Genomic DNA, 24,053 nt, shown 5'->3' on the forward strand with positions numbered 1-24,053 from the left:
GCAAACGTATCCGCATGTCAGCAGGAAGATGACAATGAGCGCCTTTTCCCTGTGACTGATGCGCTCGTCCACATTCACAGGGTCTTGCGATGCGGTCCGTCAATATGGGGCTCTCTGTTTTCTTTTTGAGGGCGCTAGCCCCTACTATATTCAGCTATAGTGTAGATTTTCGTCTTAAATTCCCATTGACAATGAATGGAGAATTTCCGTCACACTAGAGCGGGGCCCGTGTTGTGATGTCAGAGCAGGCCAGATCCATATATGGAGATATAGGGGTGATCAGGTCCAGATCCCGGGCAGAGGCTTTTGCTCAGAAGACAGAAAGAATGCACCTTATAACGCGGGGAAAGTATGCCAGAAAGAATGAATGTTAATGGCATTCTGCAGGCCTGTTTACAGCTGTGGTAGTGAAATGTCAAACCCCTGGCCCTGGGGACTGCTTGGTGCAAAGAGCAACAGACCTTCTCTCTCTCTCTCTAGCTTTCACTTTCTTTCTCTAACTGTGAGTGGGGCCCCAAATAATTGGCAAAACGCAATGATTTTAATGCTAACAACATCTTACAATAAATGCACAGAATCTCTGTACGTACAGTATGCATGTCCTTCTGTTATTCACATACAGTATATCGATACCTGACCAACTTCAAACCCGGTTGAGTGTATTTTGAATTGGGGCCCTGATCCAGAAAAGGTTGGGAACGACTCTGCTCTACCCTCTTTAAATCTTTGCTTCTTTTCTTTTGTCAATGTTTCTCCATCTCTCTGACATTCTCTGCTCCCTTCTCACAACCGTGAGGTGCTTAGCATCATGAACCACTAAGGCAGGCTGATCAGCAGGCTCTGTTATTGACCTATTAGTATTCACACAGCAGCCCACAGATCATCAACACTATATCTGACAAGTGGTGAGGATTTCACCCGATGACAAAACTGCACTGCCTCAGATAATAATGCTTGTGCGTGCGTGCGTGCGTGCGTGCGTGCGTGCGTGCGTGCGTGCGTGCGTGCGTGCGTGCGTGCGTGTGTGCGTCCGCAAACGTGTGTAGACTGTGTACGGTATGTTATGAAAATGTCAGTAGGAAAAGACATGGAATGACTCCAAAAGCACCTGATAGTCCACCAACTTAAGTTTCAATATTACACAGTGTGGAGAGAGAAAGTTAATGAGAGTATGAGAGAGAGGGAGGGAGAGAGGGATAGAGAGAGGGAGGGAGAGAGATAGAGAGAGAGGGAGGGAGAGAGGGATAGAGAGAGGGAGGGAGAGAGATAGAGAGAGAGGGAGGGAGAGAGGGATAGAGAGAGGGAGGGAGAGAGATAGAGAGAGAGGGAGAGAGAGAGGGATAGAGAGAGAAACTCCATCGTAAATCACTGGCGTATGCTACGACCCCGTTTGACGTACAGTACTGCCTACTGTATAGCATACCGCAACCATCTGCAGTGTTTCCCGCTGGCACAATAATAGTCCACCGGGGGACCACTCTGCCCAATGTATTTGCAGTTTCTCACAACCCCCCCCAAGCCCCAAAAAATGCCAAGTCATCTTTTCCTCCTCCTCCCTTCAAGGAGAGTGTATACCCTCTTTAGGGGGGGGTAGAGGGAGGGAGTCACACAGTCACCATTCCAGCATCTAAGAGCGTCATACACATACTGTATCATTTCGGTGTCAAATGAAACAACCCCCCCCCCCCCCGCCCTCCAGGCCACGACACACTGGCCACGTGTCTGAGAGCATGTAGTGCAGAGGACTACTCGAAGTGGGTGCCGTGGCACCTATAGAGTGCGGTGACGCAAGTCCAGGGCTGCTGGCGCAGAATACTTATATTATATAATATTTGGAATTTATCAACGTCATTCAGTTTAACCACTTAGACCCTCTATACTTAGTAAGACGGACCACCAAACCTCCTTGCCAAAGATAGCAGATCTACAAGCTCACAGTACGACTCGTTGTGAGCTTGTAGATCTGCTATTTTTTGCAGAAGGTTCACCCCAGAATAGGGATGCTGGGTTTTAAGTGGTTAAATCAAGGGCGAAGCTATTTTCAATCGGTCGTAATGGAAACTACTATTCTCTCAAGTTTTCCTCATGACATACTGACATCTTATGGGGCAAGATTGACATATATTTCGTACCAAATGTGTTATTGCAGTGATGACCTGAGACTAAAATGTTTGCGAACCACTGATGTAGTGTGTCGGCCTGTCCGGATGAATAGACCGGAGCCAGACTCACCAAGGCATATTGTAACTTCTCAAACCTGGCAAAACGATGTGAGCTTCTACATCGTTGTTGTCATCTCCAAATTTTAACTATCAGTGTTTTTTCAGGGGTGCATACTTAGTTTAGACTAGTCATTGGTTAGACATGGGTTAAGGTTAGGTTTAGGTGTGCTGCCCCGTGGGAGGTTAGGTTAGGGTGAGGGTTTGAGATAGGTTGTAGTTGTAGGACTAATGACTGGTCTAACCAATGAATAGTCTAAACCAAAAACTGTCTAAACTAAGTACTGCACCCGTTTTTTCATACATTAATGCCCTTCTTGATCATACTACAGCATCACACAAAATTATAAAAATCCCATGAAGTGAATATGAATCATGTGCTCGTCTACTTTGAATTGGCAATGGCATTTAATGTTTGTGTTGCCACAAATTTACGTCATATTTGGCGGATATTTGACCTAATTTCTCCTTTCATTGTCAATGGGCAAATATTGCCCCCCATTGTGAGGACAAAAACTGTATATAGGAGGGGCTAGCGACCCTCAAAAATAGCATATCTACAAGCTTTCAAGCTTCTAGATCTTCTATTTTTTTATTTGAATCCTGAAAAGTAACAGTTTTGGACATATGAGGTTTCCACACGACAGAGACCATATCTGCAATCATGTAAAAATGTTGGTAACAGGCAGGCCTGGGATTTGGTCATTCTAGGGGCAAGGACACTTAATTGGCCTTTGGTGTTTTTTTGAGTGCACAAAGGCCAAATGCCAGGGCAGGAAGTCCATCAAATAAAACTAGATTTGAATCCATTGAAAGAATTAATTGAATTTAAGGATTAAGGATGCAGTATTTATAATCTGATCCATGCTCAGCCCTGAGGAGTTAACTAACAAAGGACACTGGTGTCTAGTGTCTACATATTGACAAGATAAGACACTGGTGTCTACATATTGACAAGAAAGAGGCAGAGGAGAAAGTGGTAGTCAGATGGGACATTAAGGCCACATGTGGCCTCAGGGTATGACATTTTTTTGAGGGCCACAAGGCCAAACTGAGGGCCAACGACGGCCATGGCCTCCCTTAAATTCCTGCCCTGGTTACAGGTCTTCAACTTGTAATAGAGCATTTCTACACTGAGGTATTGCTACTTTTCCTTAAGTAAAAAAGGAACTTTGAGTTCACCACTGTACATTGTTTGCATCATGTCGGCATGTTATTATGTTCCACACACAGGTGTGTTCATCACAGTGTCTCCTTGGAGCTTTTATTCATTATCGTCAGCTGCTCTGTGTACGGAAATTAATTTGCGGGGCCTGACGCCTCCCTCCCTCCATCTTCATCCTACATTAACACACTGCCTCAGATTAACCAGACATCTCTGTCTGCCCCACAACCCTCCTGGGACCACCAAGCTCTGGAAGGAAAGGGGGGGGGGGGGGGGGAGAGAGACACACACACACACACACACACACACACACACACACACACACACACACACACACACACACACACACACACACACACACACACACACACACACACACACACACACACACACACACACACACACACACACACACACACACACACACAGAGAGAGAGAGAGAGAGAGAGAGAGAGAGAGAGAGAGAGAGAGAGAGAGAGAGAGAGAGAGAGAGAGAGAGAGAGAAAAGACGAGAGAACGCAGAGAAAGAGGAGAGAGAAACTGTATAATTAGGTAGGCTAGTCTCTAATTGGGGATGACAGGCGCCAAAGGACTGGTAGTTTAACCACTTAAGCTCAGAGTCCCTCAGGGCTCTATGCTAGAGCATTGTTTTCTGTTATTGTGGGGAAAAAGCTGAAAATAGCTGTTTTTCTCACAATAAGGATGCTGCCTGGGATTTAAGTGGTTAATGCCTCATTTAACTTAACACTTAGACTGTGGCCACAAGTGGTAAATAGCTTGCGCGGGGCCGGAATTGGGGAGATTACTACTCAAGTAGGCTACTTTTGTTTCCCCTGCTCGCAGACCTCCATTGTAAGAAATGGCTAATGTTAGCATTGGCTCCCGCTAGCTATCTTTCTCGAGAAATGTTTATATTTCAATTGCGATGCGATGAAAAATTTGAAATCAGATCCGAAACTCGGATGTCTGATCAGCACAATGGACAGCGACGTAGTTTTCGAGAAAAGAGCCAGAGAAGATCGTAATTATAACAGTAGTCTACGCATAGTACGCATGCACGAGCACGTTTCGTGCGTGAAGGGGAGAGCAAGGTGTTGCCAAGCAACCAGCTCAGGGCAAAAAGTAGGTATATATATATACCTACTTTTTGCCCTGAGCCGGTTATATATACGTCAATCGCAGACAACAGATGGCTATTAAATCAGTGACGGGAATGAAAACGGTGAAAACACGCTTCTTTTGTGTGGCGCTGTAATATGATCAAGTGGGGTGTTCATTTACGAAGAAACACAAAAAGTTAGAATATGGATACCAGAGGTTTCTGCCTGCCAGCACAGTTTTTGTTGCATTCGTGTGTGGGACCCTTTCGGAAAATGAGCTGCTACATCGCAAGGGGCTGTTTGTTTCTATGAATAAATAATATTTCTTCTCGGCATGGGGTGCAATCTGTCTACAGGCGTTGGACTGATGAATGTCCCTTTTCCGGGCTCCCATCCTCATGCTTTTATACAAACTACGGGATTGGATTTACCTCAATTGACCTCGCTGAGAGCTTGGCAGTGGTGGAAAAAGTACTTGCATGTTTCAATACTGCAATGTAGAAATACTCCGTTACAAGTAAAAGTCCGGAATTCAAACATTTACTTGAGTAAAAGTACAAACTACAAAGGAATTGGCAATTCAAAATGTACTTAAAGTATCAAAAGTAAAAGTAGTGCAGAATGTCCCATTTCAAGTTTTCAATAGACAACATAGCCATTATACAAGCTCGACGTGTTGCGAGCTTGTACATTTTCAATGAATATTTCGGCAATTATTACGACATCATGCCAAGAACAGGGCTAGAGGGTCCATGTGGTTAATGTGACATCATCAGGCCCGACAGGCTGCCTCCTCTCTCTGCCTGTCAATCAGACAATCCAGCAGCCATGAAATGAGCCCTATAGTGGTGGAGATGATGGGGAGAATATACCCTCAGCGGAACCAACAGATGAGTTCACTGGAATGAACAGAGGAGGGTGGCTGGCCAGTGGCCAGGGTGACTGGCTGCCGTTCCAAGTGAACTTGGAAGGGTTTAGGGTTGGAATATCATTGCTTGCGGGCAGAGACCTCTTATTAAGGGACCAAGAAGTCACGCAGTGACTTTGGTCACTTATTGTCTCCACCAGGCCGAAGGCATGGGGAGAGAGGCATGGGGAGAGAGTATGTTTTGCACTCCGTCCGTGTGTCCGTCCGTCCGTCCTTCCTTCCGTCCGTCTGTGTACAGCTAATCTCCGGCACCGTTAACCCGGTCGATGCCAAACTTTGCACACACACTCCCTGGATGCCAACGATGAACCTCTGCCCCACATTTTCCAGAACGGCCTGTTATAGCGCCACCATGAGGCAGCTTTTCAAATTTTTTACCTAAAACTGCACAGATCTGCGTGAAACGTTGCATGCACACTCCCTAGAGGCCAAGGACAAACCTTTGACCTGCATTTTCCGCATCTGCCTTTTATAGCGCCACCAGGAGGCCGACTTTTGTAAAACACATTTTTTGATATTACTCCTCCAGATTCTGTCCAAAAATCTCACAAATCGTTACACAGTATCTCTATGGTCATGTGCTCAAGTCGGATCTGTCTGATATTTCATATTCCATCCTAATTGGCTATAATTGGCTTTCACAGTTTGCAAGATTGCCCCGTTTTGAACAATAGCCTCAAATCATGAACGCAGCATGCAATTTACGTGAAATCTTTCACACATTTTCTTACTAGGCTGAGGAATATATCCCACCCTTTTCACATTGGCCTGTTATAGCGCCACCAACAGGTTGATTTTTGCAAAACACATTTTTGGACAAAATGCCTCAAATCATCCAATTGCCATCAAAGGCGTATGAAGAAATGGCAATCGGTACACATGATCTCTGTAGTCATGTGATCAAGACGAGTCTGTTGGATTTCTCAGATTGTACACTGATTGGCTAAGATTGCCTTCCAAAGTTTTCAGGAGTGGCCCGTTTTGTACAAAATGCTGCACATGTCTTGCTCATCCAGAATTCTATCCTCAGAGATGCTATGAGTGATCTGGCTCTGCATTTCCTCAACAAAATGAAGCAAATTGTTGCAAAAACAAATACAAAAAAACATCCTCCTAAACATTTTGCCAAACATCACACACACTCCTATCCTCCTGGTGGAGACCTGTGCCCGGAAGGGCACTTTTTCTAGTTGTTTTTGTGTTTATTTTTCTTCTTCTCCTTCTTCTTCTTCTTCCGCCAAAAATTGCAGTTCTGACTGAAAGGTGCAGTCAGTTTTCGCGAAACGCGGTAATCTGGTAGAGGACCATGCCAAACGGTGACTATGCGAAGCCCATGACAATTGGCCAAAGGGTGGCGCTATAGCACTCAATTGAAAATGCAAACTTTGAACGTGCATATCTCATGAACCGTTTGACCGTTGGCAACTTTGATACACATATGTGTCTCCTCATGCCGAACAACTTTCGTGCTCTGACTTTTGATCTCTGACCTTTAGATCATCCGCCATTTTGAATTATATGAAAAACAGTTAAAAGGTATCTGCTCCCAGGATCTTTGATAAAAATGCACGAAAACTTCTACACTTGAACTTTGGACCTATACGGACAAATAATCGTAGCACATTTCGTTTAAGTGAAAAAAATGTTTTTATGAGCCAATGAAAATTGCTGGTTTGTGAAAATTCTTCTTCTGCCTCTAATATACATGCAGCGTCATATGCTTATGATATTTTACAGTATGGTAGAGGGTCATGCCAAATAGTACTGAAAGCAGTCTTACTCCAATTGGCCAAAAGGTGGCGCTATAGCACTGAATTGAAAATGCAATAGTAGAGGGTCATGTTCTGTTTACAAATACAACTGAATGTGTCCAGATAGCTCAGTCAGTAGAGCTCTTGCCTTCAGACCACAAGGTTGTGTGTTCAAATCCGGGCACTGACAACTTGTCAGTCTTATTTGTGCATATTGTTCTTATTCCGTATTGTCTTCTTTCTTGGTCCCGCCTTATCGCTGCTTGCAGCTATATTTCTTATTATTTCTAACTTTTGGCGTTTTTTGGCATTTAATCATCATCCTACAGCGTCACAAACAAACAAACCTAACAAAAGTAGCAGATCCACAAGGTCGAAACGCACCGCAAAGCGACACACTTTGAGCTTGTCGATCTGCTACTTTTGCCGTTTTTGAATTTGAATCATGAAAAGTAACAGTTTGGCTAATGAGGTTTCCACCAGACAGATGTCCTATACTATTTGTCACATACATTGCTGTACGCAAGATTTGTTCTCCGCATTTGACCCATGTCTTGGAGGGGCGAGCCGCAGCCGTGCCTCACTTGGGAATCATTTGTAGTTGAACTAACTGAGTCTTTGGTATGACCCGGCCGGGGATCAAACCCCGACCTCCCAGTTTCAGGGCGGACACTCTAACCACAAGGCCACTGAGCTGGTAAAAACAAAGTCTAAGGGACTGGTTGATATTTAAGCGGCATATCTGCACATAATGGCAGCTATTGAAGCTGGGATCAACAAATAATGAAACTCTAATCTCTAAGCACCCCTGCCCTAAACATGTAGTGTTGTTGTTAGTAGGAATGAACACAGAAGCACCCGGGAGGAAGTGGACTAAGAAAGGGGAGGAGACAAACAGAGTTCCTGTTTCTACACAATAAAGGAGGTGCATGGTGCCTCCAGAGGCAAAAGCAAGGGGGGAATCCTTTTTCCGGAATGGGTTCCCAGTTTGTTGAAAAGCGGGCTACAACAGCCAATAATAATGGCACCCCCCAGTCCTTAGCATCGATGGCATATGGTAGCCTCTTTAATCTGTAGCGCATGAGTCAGTCTAGCCAGTAGATTGGGGATGAAGATTTTAGACATTGAGTCAAAGGGTCCAATCTGCTTCAAAATAAAAGACTATAGTATACTATAGTATAGTAGGCCTAACCAAATTAAAATATTAAAGTCTGTTGCTCATACGATAGATAGATAGATAGATAGATAGATAGATAGATAGATACTGTAGATAGATAGATAGATAGATAGATAGATAGATAGATAGATAGATAGATAGATAGATAGATAGATAGATAGATAGATAGATAGATAGATAGATAGATAGATAGATAGAGGCAGGTCGGGAAGGAAGAATAAAAAGTACGACCGACATCGATTTGCCTGTGACAAAAAATACAAAAGGTTCTCTCTCTCAGTGCAGTAATATTACGAAGTTCTTCAGAGCGGCTGACAGGGAAAATGAATGCACATTCACAGGCACAAGTTACCAAGGAAACTAGAAGAGCACCGATTCACTGCCATTTAAGTCAGAGAGGGAGAGAGAGAGAGAGAGAGAGAGAGAGAGAGAGAGAGAGAGAGAGAGAGAGAGAGAATGAGAGAGAGAGAGAGAGAGAGAGAGAGAGAATGAGAGAGAAAGAGACAGAGAGAGAGAGATTTTGCAGAGGGGAGGGGTTGGAGGTTTGAAGTTGTGACCTGTCATTGGGGGCTTGGACTTAATCCACCACCAGCAAGTGAGTTACAGCAGTGTTGCCATACATTGCCAGAGAAATAAGAAAAAAAAAGAAAAGAAAAAAGGGACACACGACATCACAGGGAGCGGAATTATAAGGAATAGACACACAAACACACAAAGTCAAATGTTATAGCCGGTCTAACAAGCTTATAGATCTGTAATTTCCAAAATAATACAGACAACAGACATCTGGTATGGGGGTCCCTGGCACAAAATGTTTTCAGACGGGGGACAATTACCTTGACATGAAGATGTTGAGAACTGGTTTATAAACAACATCAGGAAGCAAGCAAACATTTGCATTACTTAATTGGAGAATGTAGAATAATTGTTATTTTGATCATTATTTTGTCTGTTGTCTCTCCTATGGTACAGTACCACATCAATACAGAAAAAAAAGATCTTATCCAATGATAACTAAATATTCTACGTTTTGGGTCTGAGAGGCTAAATCAAATCAGATGATGGTCTATGGCTCAAATGACAATAGAAGAATGGACCTTGATATGAAAAGGGTTGAAAACCACAGGCTTATAATGCACAGACATGGCAAGCCTGAGCCACAGCCAGTCGCATTCACCCCCACCTCCACTTTGTAATCAGCCTGCCACTATTATTCCCCTCAATCACATGAGCCCTGAGGGGGCTTGACCAAAGGCTGAAGGGGCAGAGTGTTGCCCCCCGGCACCTCACATGGATTAAAGACAACTAAAATCTTAGTCACGACTGAAAAATGTTGTGTGGCCAAGTCCTACTCCTAATGTGTTATTTGTGAAACAGATCTCTCTGTTTCTGTTTCCAAACGGGAAATGTGAAACGTTTTATCTTTTTTACATTATATGATATGACCATTAACTATCAGTCAATGACAGGATTGCAGGATAAAGTTGTATTACGTCTAATGGTCTCTAGACTCTAGTAAAGACTTATGTTAAGCCAAGCCTTATGACGTCCATGTACACAGGCTAACAAAAGAGTATTTTACAATCCTTGTTCTGTATTAAGGGGAATTAGCATGTTCGAAAAATCTTTATATCGTTTTCTTCAAATAACTTTAGACATCTTGTGATTTTTTTAAAATATGTATAGAAGCCCCGTGAAAATGAGATGCTACTCAAGGGCCTATCCTTTCAATAAATTCTGACAACAACCTAGTGGAGTCAAGAGTGCAATATAGGCTAATACATTATAAGCATTTAATAAATAATGTGTATATGATTATTGATGTAAAGCATCATGAATATTTATGATTTCGTATAACTATTTACACAGTGTTATAAGTAGATAATGCATTATAAGTATGTTTATAATGCATTATAGACATGATGGGATTTATTTTATTTTACCCAATAAAATAAAAGAAAGCACAGGTGCTCATTTTCAGCACATAGAAACGCACGCACGCACACACGCACACACGCACACACACACACACACACACACACACACACACACACTAAAACCTGGGAGCTGACCAGTACAACCACAGTCTTATACTGTTGGCCACTAAGCAGCTCCAGGGGGAGCCGTTGGGGGTTCAGTGCCTTGCTCAAGGGCACTTCAGTGGTGTTGGGTGAGTGATGACAATCACTTCCCCACCCAGATTTTTCCTGCCCGTCCGGGGAATGGAACCGGCAACCTTTCGGCAACAAGGGCGCTCCTCTAACCCTTAGGCCACCGCTGCCCCACCGCTGGATGCAAAGTAAATGTTACACTGTCCACGATGGTGAACATTTAAAAATAGTTCAACTAGCCAATCTACATCGACACGTTGTTAGCTTGCAGATCGGCTATTTGTACTATTGGCAAATAAGTTTAGGGTTAAGGGGTAAGGGGTGGCGCAAGATATAGGGCATGGTTTCAAGACATTGTGTTAAAGACACAGAAAAAACTAGACTAAAACATTAGGGACTAGTGGAGAAGAGATCCAGTAGAAGTAAAATAGAAGTAATTTTTATGTCTGGTTGCGCTCGGGTAGATCGAGCTTGCAGATCGGCTATTTTCAGCATGCAACCAAGTGTAAAATCATGTGTTAAGTCAAGACACCATCAAGGCCCACCAAAATATATTTTAGTGGACAAAATCAACTGTAGATTTAGTCGACTAAAGTCTTATGATATTTAGTGGACTAAAACAAAACAAAACAAAAAATCTGATGACTAAAATATGACTAAATCTAAATTACATTTGATTCAAAAGACTATGACTAAAACTAAAACATTTCAGATTACTAAATATTTTATTCAAAATACTATGACTAAAACTGCTGTCAAAATCAACAGGTTTCAGCCCATAGGCAGTAGTGGAAATTAACTAAGTACATTTACTCAAGTACTGTACTTAAGTACAATTTTGAGGGATTTGTACTATTCCAGTTTCCAGTACTTTTACTTCTACTCCTACATATATACTCAAGTACATATTTAATTCCGGACTTTTACTTGTAACGGAGTAGTTCTACATTGCAGTATTGGTATTTTACTTGAGTAAAGAATGTGAGTACTTTTTCCACCACCGAGTAAAACCACTAAATCCAGTGAGGTCGCCTGGCGGCCTGGGAGTGACCGGTTCTCCACTGAAGGCCTGGGATCATCCGCCTGGCGGCCTGGGAGTGAGCGGTTGCCCACTGAAGGCCTGGGAGTGAGCGGTTGCCCACTGAAGGCCTGGGATCATCCGCTAGTTGGACATAAGCAGGTTAAACATCCCACCATAAAAGCTGCCTTTTGTTTCTTTATTTTTTTTAACGAGGGGTTTAAAATAAACGTCAAGGATTCCTCTGATACATTTTATCACCCCTACAAATGAGTATTCCTGTTATTCCTGGTTATTTAGATAGTTATTTAGTATGGTAGTTATTTAGTATGGGTGGGAGAGATTGAAGGTTTTCTTTTCCTTTTGTCTGTCTTTATTTTTTACTTTCCTCTTTTTGTTTTCTATAAAAAAATATAAAATAATGTACACTTTATAACCTGTTCTTTCTTAACACCCTGATCAGCAAGGACGGAGTTCTCCGTTCAATCAATTAGTAAGGCCCAGCGCTCAGGATGGAGATTGATAAAAAAGGACGGAGAATATTGATATCAAAACCGATCGCATCGCTCCACAGGCTGGGAGCGACATACTGTAGCTGTCTATAGGAGTGGTTGCACCACTCAAAAATGAACACTCATCTTTACTGTACTTTCTCTAATAACACCCTAAAACATGAACCTTGGTTGAAAAAAAACAAAGTTGTCCTTTAAGTGGTTAAAAGAACGTTCTGTTTTATAGACATGGGATCTTCTTTTTATATATATATATATATATATATATATATATATTATATATTTTATATATATATATTTGTTTTTATATTTTATATTTTCTAACAAGACATGTAAATCACCAATGCACATAGGTGGCCTTACACAGGGACAGCTAAAACAATGAAACAAAGACAAGGGATCTTCCATGTTTTTCCAGAGTAATGAACTAATGTGTCTCACCCTATCGTCCCTATCGGGTGGAGACCTCATACATATATGTCCTAAACTGCTCAACTTCAAAAGCAGCAAACTCTTTTGTGTCACGCTGTAGTGTGGTCAATATAGGTTCGTTAATTTACAAAAGAGTTAAAATATGGAGATAAGAGGTTTCTGCCCCGACGGTCATGTTATGTAACCGAGTTACAGTATTCATCCATTGGCTGCAAATGGAGCTCAGGGGCCCTTCTATCCCCCCCTGGGACCCCGTTGGCACAGAGGGTGACCAGATCACTGGGCGGAGGTAGAGATCGGAGTGGCATGACTGCCGAGGAGGAATGCGAGGAATTTCCCCCCTATTGTAAACACGCCGTCCAGCAGTGACCGCATGCTCAGCCGGTCACTGCACTTCTTATCTCATCGTGCTTTAATCATTCTAAATGGGTAGTTATCCATTACTACCCCCACACACACACACACTAATACAAGAGCGCTCGTCCCAAACTCGCCCAAGGGTTAAATCCGGCGACCTCGGAAATGGTTGCCACCAGGTGCAAATGCACCCTCCCTCAGTAAAACTGTGCCTAAACCTAACCTTATTCCTAAACGTAACCCCTTGGGGAAAACTAATTGGGGAACCCTGGCTAAGCTGTAATCCTGGGCGCTACTCTCCCTCTGCCAACCTGGGGCAGAGGTTCAGCCCGAACTGAGCTCAAGCTTCCTTCAATGCATGAGTAGTGAGCAGGCCGCTTCTTATCACATAGCGGGATGGAACGACAAGGTGTGGTAAGGAACACGTTATTCCAACCAATTCCTTTGCCCTCCATCAGGTGCCCCGGCTAACCAGGGGAGGCCACACTGAGCAAGACATACGCTGTAGTGTAGAGTGTATCGGCAGAAGTAGCAGGATTTTGGCGGAAGTACCGCTCAAGGAAATTACGTTGACGCATTACAAATCTGTTTACATTATCCGTGAATGAAACTGGACAGATGTTCTGGCTCGACACTTCCACCGATACACTCTCTGCCTTAGGTTGTGACCGGGCTTTTCTCTTAGCAGATGAGAAAGGCTGGGACCGAGGCTAGGGGAGGCATGTAGAGACCAAGATTACTGCACATCACACACCCTCACGTCCCTTGCTAGCTTTTATTTTGGTCACTGACTGCAGTGCTTGGAGCTAAAGCTGCCACCAGTCTTTTGTGCACCTGAGGCACCGTATACTGGCACGCATACTGATACTATACATCTCCATTTACTCCCTCCCGGTTAGCCCCCAATGGCCAGATGGAGTCTTCTCCGATAGAGTGTAATGGCTTTCCAAATGTCAACACCATTGGGGAAAGGAGACAGGCTTTTTTCTTTTCCTGTCCCGGTTAAGCCGAGGCGGTTCTGCTCGACTAAAGCCCAGGCTCCTTTCATCTCCCATGGGACTTCTCTGTAGCCGATAGGATCATAAGTGGCTGAAGGGTGGGGGGTATTTTTCTTCCTGGTTGAATGGTGCTGCGTCCATCACCGTAAACAAAAACGCTTCCAGTGTGGTGCCACCACATCCCTGTGGCTCACTAGCGAGTGTACCCCCCTCCCCGTTTATATGAGACTTCAGTTAATGCTGCTTGGCATTTAGAAAACACAGGAAAAGACGCAGCGAAGGCAAGGTTGTTTTTTCCTTCTCTAACTTTTAACCGCACGCACGCACGAAGGTGCTAAGTCCACCCTGGCCTGAGCACATTACTGTATAGTTTGTTGGGGCCATATTTACCCAGGAGGGGATGGGACGGGGGAATTCCATTTGTACTGTGTACCATTCTCTACCAGTCATGGGGGACTGTTATGAGGCCTGGTAGCTGACTGTGTGTTTTTTTATCCAACAATTTTGTAACCCATTTTTCACCCGGTGTGAATTGCCTAAGCTGTAATCCTGGACGCTCTACAACCTGGTGAGAGCCCCGAAATGAGCTCATGCTTCCTCCATTGCATGAGGAGTGAGCAGGCTGCTTCTTATCACCTGACAGGGGGGAGTTTCCCCGGTAGGACGTAGCGCATGGAAGGAACACATTATTCCAACCAGTTCCTTTCCCCTCCATCAGGCACCCCGGCTGACCAGGGGAGGCAGTATAGAGAGGCAGTATAGACACCAGTATTTTTTGTGAGGGTACCTACCCTGGGGGACACAGGGGAACATGCAAACTCCACACAGAAAGGACTGTAGTCTGGGCCATGGCTCAGTGGTCCAGGCACCTTGGCTGGTAATCCAGTCTGGCAGTGTGCCGCGGGTTCGACTCCCGATCCCGACGGCCTTTACTGCATGTCTTCCCCCATCTCTCTCCCCATTTCCTGTCAGCCTACTGTCTGTCCCTCCATAAAAATTAAATTAATAAAGACGAAAGCCACAAAAAAAAAAACATTAAAAAAAAAGAAAAGAAAGGACTGTAGCAACATTCTAAACCAGTGGTCTTCAACAGGGAGTCCGGGACGCCTATAGGGGGTTCTCAGAGTTACTGCAGTGGGGCCTCCAAATCTTTGTGTGATAGGAACTTACATAACCACTTCAACCCTAGGGACCATTAGCCGGAAATAGGTGAACTAGTGAGCTTGCAGATCAGCAGTTTTGGGCAAAGAGGATTGGTGTGTAGAAGGAAAAAAGAGCAGACCAAGTAGCCTCCAGAGCCAAAGGTCAAGTTTACAAAGTATTGAGGTTTAAGTGGTTAAAGGTTTGAAAATACACGTTTCCAACATCAACACTTTTGAGTACTATTCACAAGTTGCCCGAGTTAATTAATTGTAGGACACTTTCGCTGCGATTCGCGAGTTTCCCGAGTTATGTTTTCATTGTTTAATCCACGTTTTGAATCAGTTTTGAGTCACACAGGAAATCCACCGGTCAGAAGGGGATATGAGACGCGTTTTGATGACGTCATCGCAAAAAGGTCCGTCACGCCAGCGTGCAAAGGGTTATGGGAAATTGAGTCCCTGTTGTTTACAATGGGAAAGCTGCATAGCAGCGCGCGGCCACCCCGTCCGGGCTGTTGTTGTGATCGGCACCTTGGAATATTTTTCAACACTACAACAAGCGATTACACCGTTTTAATAGAGAAAATATAATAAAAAAACAAAAACATTAGTTGACACAACACTGATGATAGTGCTGTCAAACAAGTCTAGTATGAAGCTATCAATGGAATCTATGGAAGTTTAGTGCAACTGCAACACAATGTTATACAATATGTAGTGGGTCCCTGCTTCATCTCTCTCTCTCTGCTAAGGGGTCCTTGAACTAAAAAAGAAAGAAAGTTGAAGACCCGGCCTCATATAAACATTTTCCCATGGTGTCGTAACTACATCACTTTGCAGACGGCAGAGAGTCAGAAACCAGATTTTCCTTTTTCCGGAACAATCCACTGATACGTTTATTTATGGGAGGAGTGGAGCTTTGGGTGGGAAAGTTAAGATTCTTTCCGGGTGTTTTCCAAATGGATATGCAGACTCTTCCTGACATCAGTGATAAAAGAAAAACGCTGTCTCTGCATAGCTACTGGCCCTTTCAGAATCCCTCAAGTAAGTACACAAAATGTTTACTGAAGTAAAAGTATAAATACCACAACGTAGAAATATGCCATAACAAGGAAAAGTCTTGTATTCAAAATGTACTTGAGTAAGAAGAATACAAAAGTATGGCATAAAAAGCACTCATCACAACTAAAAGTACTCATTCATAATGTTCCATTTCACAAGTTTTCAAATTTTATAGAAATCATTTAAAAATAACGCGTCAAATGGCGATGTGTTGTGAGCTTGTTGATCTGCTGATTTAAAAAAGCTGAAGTATACATAGGCCTGAAGTGGTTAATAATCCAAAAATACAACTACAAATAAAGTATAGTAACTGACTTTTTCAAATAATTGTAGGAGAGTAAGTAGAAGTAAAAGTACTTCAAATTAGAAAAAAAAGTACAGTACTTGAGTAAGTTACTTTCCACCACTGCTGAATGGTATAAGGGTGTGAAACAGACACAGGACAATTGAGTACTATTTCCTCCACTGACACCGACACACAGGACTCACTGACACCAAGTCCAGAGATACTCAGTAAAACCACGTCAGACCATTGCTTCAATACTTTCAAGTAATGAAACAACTCTTTTATTAATACATTAACCAAATTATTGTAAGAAAGTGAGTAAGGTATGGGAGTAAAATAAGTAAAAAAAAATCTCATCAAGACAATGAGATATTAACATTTGACCAACACTTGAATTTCATAAATAGGTTAAGCCTACTAAGGAGGGACAAAATGGCATTTCCTGACATTGTGGGAAGGGAGTACCAGCATCTACATTCTTTCTCTTTATATCTAATCTATACACCCGAGCGCAACCAAACATAAAATGACGTCTTTTAATTATATTGGATCTCTTCTCCCCAGTCCCTACCTAACATTTTAGTCTAGTTTTTATTTGTTGACAAAATTATCAATATATTTAGCCTTAGTTTTAGTCATCATAGCTTAGTTGTCTCCACCAGGCCGAAGGCATGGGGAGAGAGTATGTTTTGCACTCCGTCCGTGTGTGTGTGTGTGTGTGCGTGCGTCCGTCCGTCCTTCCTTCCTTCCGTCCGTCTGTTACCAGCTAATCTCCGGCACCGTTGGCCCGATCCATGCCAAACTTTGCACACACACTCTCTGGATGCCAACAACGAACCTCTGCCCCAAATATTCCTCAACGGCCTGTTATAGCGCCACCATGAGGCCAATTTAGGCAAAACACATTTCTGTAGATTACTCGTACACATTTTATCCATACATCACACAATTCGGTATACACTATCTCCATAGTCATGTGATCAACACGGATCTGCACCATTTCCCATCTTCCTTCCTGATTGGCTAAGATTCGCTTCCAAAGCTCACATGATTGGTCCGTTTCGAACAAAATGCCACAAATCACAAACACAGTGTGCAATTTCCGTGAAATTATACACGCACATTTCCACTAGGCTGAGGACGACATGACACAATTTCTTTTCCAAACCAGCCTCATGGTGGCGCTATAACAGGGCAATTCCTGTTTTTATCTATAACTGCATCGATCTGTGTACAACTTTGTATGCGCACTCCCTCGAGGCCATGGAAAAACATTTTCCCTGCATCCCTCCACATCTGCCGGTTATAGCGCCACCATGAGGCCGATTTCTGCAAAACACATTGCTTATGTTAGTCGCACAGATTTCATCCAAATCTCATGCAAATCGGTATACATGATCTCTGTAGTCATGTGATCAAGACAAGCCTGTTGGATTTCTCAGATTCTACACTGATTGGCTAAGATTGCCTTCCAAAGTCTTCAGGAGTGGCCCGTTTTGTACAAAATGCTGCACATGTCCTGCTCATCCAGAATTCTATCCTCAGAGATGCTATGAGTGATCTGGCTCTGCATTTCCTCAACAAAATTAAGAAAATGCAAAAAACAAACAAACATGTTTATATCACTCCTAAACATTTTGCCAAACATCACACACACTCCTATCCTCCTGGTGGAGACCTGTGCCCAGAAGGGCACTTTTTCTAGTTTCTATATAGTTTTTATTTATTTTTTGTCTGTGAAAAAAGTAGTCAACAGAAATAATTTTAGTCTACGAAATCAACACTGCCTGGGAGCATATAGGGCCCTCTCAGGTTCTGATTCATCGTGGTGACGACAGGACAAGATATCATATGATGATTCTGCACAGGGAACGATTCCTTTTCCTGCTTTTTAATGTCCATCCATGTTGATATGTACACAGGTCATTAGTGTCTAAGTGCCTTGCTCATATGTTGTCTAATACCCATTCATAGCATCACAGCATGTCAGCTCAACCCGAGGAAGCTGTCAGCCACAGATGTCAACGCCCTTTGTTGACCCTAAGTCCTTCCCCCATGACCGCGCGCGTGCACACACACACACACACACACACACACACACACACACACACACACACACACACACACACACACACACACACACACACACACACACACACACACACACACACACACACACACACACACACACACACACACACACACACACACACAGCGGAGGATTTTGTCCCCCAGAACAAAGAAGGTTGGGGGGTTTCTGAGGGGGGGGGGTGGGCGTTCAGGCAACTAAACATTCCAGTCACAATGGAGAGAGCGACCTGCAGGTTCAATTAACTATGCACTTACAATGCTCTTTACGGCAACACTGTCCTTGGACACAAAATGGAAACTTAGCCATTGAAAGGAGGTATTTGGTGGTGATGATGACAGTCTGGTCGTCGGTGGTCTTACTTTTTAAGAGAGTCCCTCCTATTATGGTCTTTGTTACTGTTGCCACTGCCCTATAAGAGAAGCACTTGAGATACTGTTCATAGTATTCTCATCATGACGTGTTTTTCACTATAGTAATAATCGCACAATGGGATTGGTATTTAAGATAGTCAAAGGGGCAGTGCTCTCAATACCTTCATACCTGACTTCTTCTTCAAAAGGAGTAACACCCACAGCCACAATACTAAAGGGAGCGACAACGACCTGGTATCGTTCACCCAAATATAGAACAAACATGTTTAAGTTCTCATTCTGTACTCTGCCACCAAAATGTAGGATGCCTTGACACCATCCATTACAAGATGTGGATCAGTGGGTTCATTCAAAACTGTCCTGAAAAATCATCTATCAGGACTCAACCACGAGTGGAGGAAAATGTAAATTTCCAAAGAAATGGGTTGTCATTCACTGCCGCCGTTTTTCCCTTTTTGCGACCGAAGGTCGCACACTTATTGCGAACAAAGTGATTGCGAACGAAGTGAGCACTAACTATAGAAGCTGGCCAAAACTGTCTTTGTGTCTGTGTGTCACGCTGTAACACCACCCGCCCGCCACCAGAGAGCAACTGAAATTGGAACGATACGGAGGTCTCTGTGTGTGTGTTTGTGTGTGTGTCAGACTGCCACAACACTTTGTTCGCTTCCCGCGTTTACGCGTCTTACTTGTGTACTATGCAAACGTGCAGTGAAAGCGTGACGCAACGTCGCGTCGCTCTGGCACTGTTAACCCGGTCGATTCCAAATTTTGCACGCACACTCCCTGGATGCCAACGACGAACCTCTGCCCCAAATTATCCATAACGGCCTGCTATAGCACCACCAGGAGGCCCAAACGTGCAGTGAAAGCGTAACGCGACACGACACGTCGCTCTGGCATCGTTAACCCGGTCGAAATTTTGCACGCACACTCCTTGGATGCCAACAATGAACGATGATGAATATTGGCTTGCAAAGTGTGAACGATTAGCCCGTTTCGAACAAAAAGCCTCAAATCATGAACGCAACGTGCAATTTACTTTACATCTTTCACAGACTTTCCTACTAGGCTGAGGAATATATCCCACCCCTTTCACATTGGCCTGTTATAGAGCCACCAACAGGTGGATTTTTGCAAAACACATTTTTGGAACAAAATGCCACAAATCATCCAATTGCCATCCAAGGCGTAAGAAGAAACCCTTTTCACATTAATCATCTGCTATTTCATTGCAATGACCTGTTTTCCGCGAAGATATCATCTGCCATTGAAAATGATGATTAGTGTCACATTAGACAAATTCTAACCATAGGCCTACATGAGAAATACTAACACTTTAAAAAATAGCCTTGGAAATAAATATCCAACATTCTTCTACATTGAGCTTTCATACATTTTCACATATTCTTCATCTTCATGCAATATGCCTATACAAAAACTGTGAATAATGGCACCGCGCAAAAATATGACCAAGCACACAAGATTCATTCATCTCAGAAATTAATCAAGATGCCAGCCTATCCTTAATGTTTCTCTTGACTTTTTCTTTCATATCTAAGATAAAGCAAACGTCAGACTCAATAAAATACATATGATAGTCTTGATCCAAGGCAAATTTGCACCCACTTCAGTTCTTTACACCTGTAAACCTTTGATGTGACAAATTAAAACGTGATGTGACTTTTAAGACCTTCTTTTTAAAAAGACCATTACTCAAAAGTAATCAACAAACTATACTATAAAAACTGATCAAATATTGGCCAAATTGTCAAATAAATGAAATAATATAAGAAAAAGGAAAACATTTTTGAAAATCTATAAGCTCACGCCTTGTACAAATGCTGACCCTCCTCAATCATATTTTAACTGGGGACCCCCCACCCTGACATGCACTTGGAATTGTAGGCATTAGTTTGACTCGGTTCCACAGATAAATAGTGAAAATATAGCCGATCTACAAGCTTGCAAGGCTATATATTCAATAATTTATTTACTCTCTTAGGTCAAAATGTGACCTTTTGTTATTATTATTATTATTTAACTTTTTCTCATTTTAGAAGTAGGGTCTATTAAAAAGGTCTTAAAAGTACTTAAATTAAAACTTTAGAAATGTACCTGATAATCCCCCCCACCCTGCCCCTGGGGGTCCCGACCCCCATTGAGAACCATTAGCCTACTACAAAAAAGTTTGGCCTCTAATGGTGGTAAATCAAATGTTCATTTGTTCATTCCCAAACGAGCCAGCTGCCCATTTGTGTTTTCAGGAATTCTGTAGGCTTCCACCGGAGAGCGATTAGCGGATAGTGTGTTATAATTTATCGCTTATCAATACTAACATCATGTCATCTGGTGAAATCGATTAGGATATGGCTCCCTCGTCGGCTAATGATCGACACCTAACATTATTTCAATGGCGTTTTACTGACAAAATTATTCTATAATGAAAGTCACCACCTGAAAAAAAGAAAAAACTACGACCACAGCAACCCGTATCCACACAGCAGCAAGCCGTTCCAACACTCCTCAATGCGTAGCTATTTGATAAAATAGCGGTAACCGCATCTATAAGATATTCTATCAAATATACGCATAATCCTCCTATGTTCGATGCACGCAGCACACCGGCTCGCTTTGAACATAATCTTTAATGCACCACAAACATTGTCAATCGGGCCGGGACATCAAAGCGTCAAACCGAAAAAGTATAGGCTATTAGGTGACACATATAAACGGATATAGACACTTACCTACAACACAAGGTGCGCTGCCTAGCTGCTGCGTTAGTGATCCCCGTATATCCTCCTCCGAGAGACCGAGACCAACCAAACGACCACCGAAAAGCCGCTGTGTCACTTCATAGGAGCCTAGGAGGAGCGCACATGTTGCCACCAGTCAGTCGGTCCGAGAGACCACCACCACCATATGAACCAATGGAGCTTCACTAGTACTGTACTGTGTGTGTGTGTGTGTGTGTGTGTGTGTGTGTGTGTGTGTGAGAGAGATTCCCTGGGGAACCTGCAGTTTGTCCGGCCGGGCTACACCCTGTCGGACCTCTCTCTCTCTCTCCGACTGTAACTGGCAGTCAGTTTACAACTGCCCACCTTTCCTCCTCTCTCATCCGGATACCGTGAATAGGTGATGACACCTAAAGTAGGGTATTGTATTACGGCAATGTATTGCTGTGAGTCAGTGTGGCCAGACCAGAGCCGGGTAGGCTACAGCCTGCCTAATATACAGATTAATATATAATAATGCGTGGTCTGGGCGCGCAGTAGCATGTACGTCGGTGCGGTGCCACCCACCCACGACGAGAGGGAGGACTGTGGGATTTTCGTGGTGAATGTATACGGCCACGGAATGTTAATGAGGAGACGGTACCGCTGCTCTGCTCTGCTGCTGCAACGGCATGCAGAGTTTCCAATCCTGATCGAAGTATCTATTCTGTGGAGCCAGTGCTCAGCAGTTATTTATTGGACTGTTTAAAAATAATCCTACAAGCTTGTTTTAAGGACAGGCAGCAATGACATTTGGGGACCACACAACATCCATATGAGACATGAGTCCCCCCTCAACTCATTTAGACGTGTATAAAGGACAGTGGTTCAACTAACTTCTCCACCAGTGGTCCTGACTCCTGGGGGGGGCTGGACGGGGGGGGGGGGGGAGCTGGACGTAACCAAGTGCACCATATACTGTAGATATATAACTCGAGAGTGTAAAATGAAACCATAAACCAAATGGACCCTTCCATTCCAAGTGCTATCAGGATGGGGACTCCCCATGTTCAAATGCTATTTTGGGGGGTCGCAGCCTAAATTGAAAGGTTCTCTCTCTCTCCCAGGGTTGGTAATAGACCATGCAGACCTCGGCCATCTTGCCCTAACCATTGTGTTAGGGTTTTGAACCGTTTTCAAGTTTAAAGGTAAAAAGTACAATTTATTTTTTAAACAGCTATTTTAATGCAATAAAATTATTGTCACCATTTTAGTCAAATATTTTGGTCTCTAAAAAAAGAAAGTGACACCTGTGGTGTTACGGGTCAAAATTGACCCATATACATTTATGTCAGGAAAGAAGGTAAAAAGATATTTCTTTTACATAAACATAAACTTTATTTTATTCCTGCAATTCACCATTGTTGACAGCCTATGCATCCAAACAGAAAAGTCTTATTAAACGATGTCAAACTCACCAACATTGTAGCTGTACGAAAAGCAATCCTCTATCTGCAAAGTGTTTGTTTCATAAAAATCCATTATGAGCTACTTTCGGTCAAGAAATTCCTTGGAGTGTTGGAGCTTGGAAACGGTCGCAAATTCAAAACAGGTGGTACGCAGGGCCGTTGAGTGATATACGACAGAAAGTAGTTCATAACATGTCTACAGTGGATTTTTATGAAGCAAACGCTTTGCAGATAGAAAGAGGATAATTCAAGCTTCTTGGTGAGCTTGACATTGTTTCTTACAAGATAGGACTTTTGTGTTTGGATGTATGGGCTGTCAATGGCAAATTGTGACTATAGTTGCCACCCTGCCATTAACTTAATGGGAAGATGGCCGCTTTTCGTCTGCATAAGGTCTAAGGAGGTTTGTTTCAACAACAAAGGCTGTGGTAGTGCGGGAGTGGGAGTGCTCCATCAGCTGTTGGATGGATTTTACTTACCGTATAAGAAAAATAAACAATTTCCACCAACAGTGGTTGAAGATAATGTAGCATTATTTGGAAAGGGCTTACAGTATACACATCCTACAGTAGCCCATGTTTTGGGTGAGTGTTTATACCAATCGGTTGTAACAGGCACATGCCTCACCACCATACTATTATCAGACAGTCAATGCTATGGGTTCCTATGAGCCGGATAACTGCACTTTGAACCTGAAACAGCACATTGCAGCTTATTAGGTTTGGGTAGTATAGGTTGGGGCAGTGGTTCTCAACATATGGTCCGGAACGGCCATGGATGGGGGGTCCCCAGATGAAGTGACAATTTAAGATCTTTTAAATACCCGAAAAAACAAAGAAGACCATTATACTGCATCATACTGTAAGTACCGGTAACCAACAACCTATAGCCTACTATAATCACTGGTCAAGCATTGGCAAATTTGTCAAATAATATAAGAGGTAAAAACACAGATCTACAAACTCACAACAACTCGCAACGTGAGGCATTGTGAGCTTATAATGTAGATGATGGGCTGTTTTCACAATTACTAATCTGTGGAAAGTAGTCAAACTAAATGTAATACTGAACTCCTTTCAAGTGCTTATCAGTTCAAATATGATTATTTTGGTGGTTCACTCACAGCCTGAAAAGGTTGAGGTATAG

General features: G+C 43.1%; 1 protein-coding gene across 1 annotated transcript in view; it reads right to left on the minus strand.

Annotated features, from left to right (window-relative positions):
• tmem108 (transmembrane protein 108) overlaps window positions 1-21,627 on the minus strand; it is a 76,016-nt gene extending 54,389 nt beyond the window's left edge. The window contains exon 1 of the mRNA XM_079490356.1: window positions 21,472-21,627. The gene's annotated coding sequence lies outside the window, so the exon portion shown is untranslated. The remainder of the gene's footprint in view (window positions 1-21,471) is intronic.
• Between the last annotated feature and the right edge of the window lie 2,426 nt (window positions 21,628-24,053).

This window comes from Electrona antarctica (genome assembly GCF_951216825.1).
Source record: "Electrona antarctica genome assembly, chromosome: 20".
Classification (NCBI taxonomy): domain Eukaryota; kingdom Metazoa; phylum Chordata; class Actinopteri; order Myctophiformes; family Myctophidae; genus Electrona; species Electrona antarctica.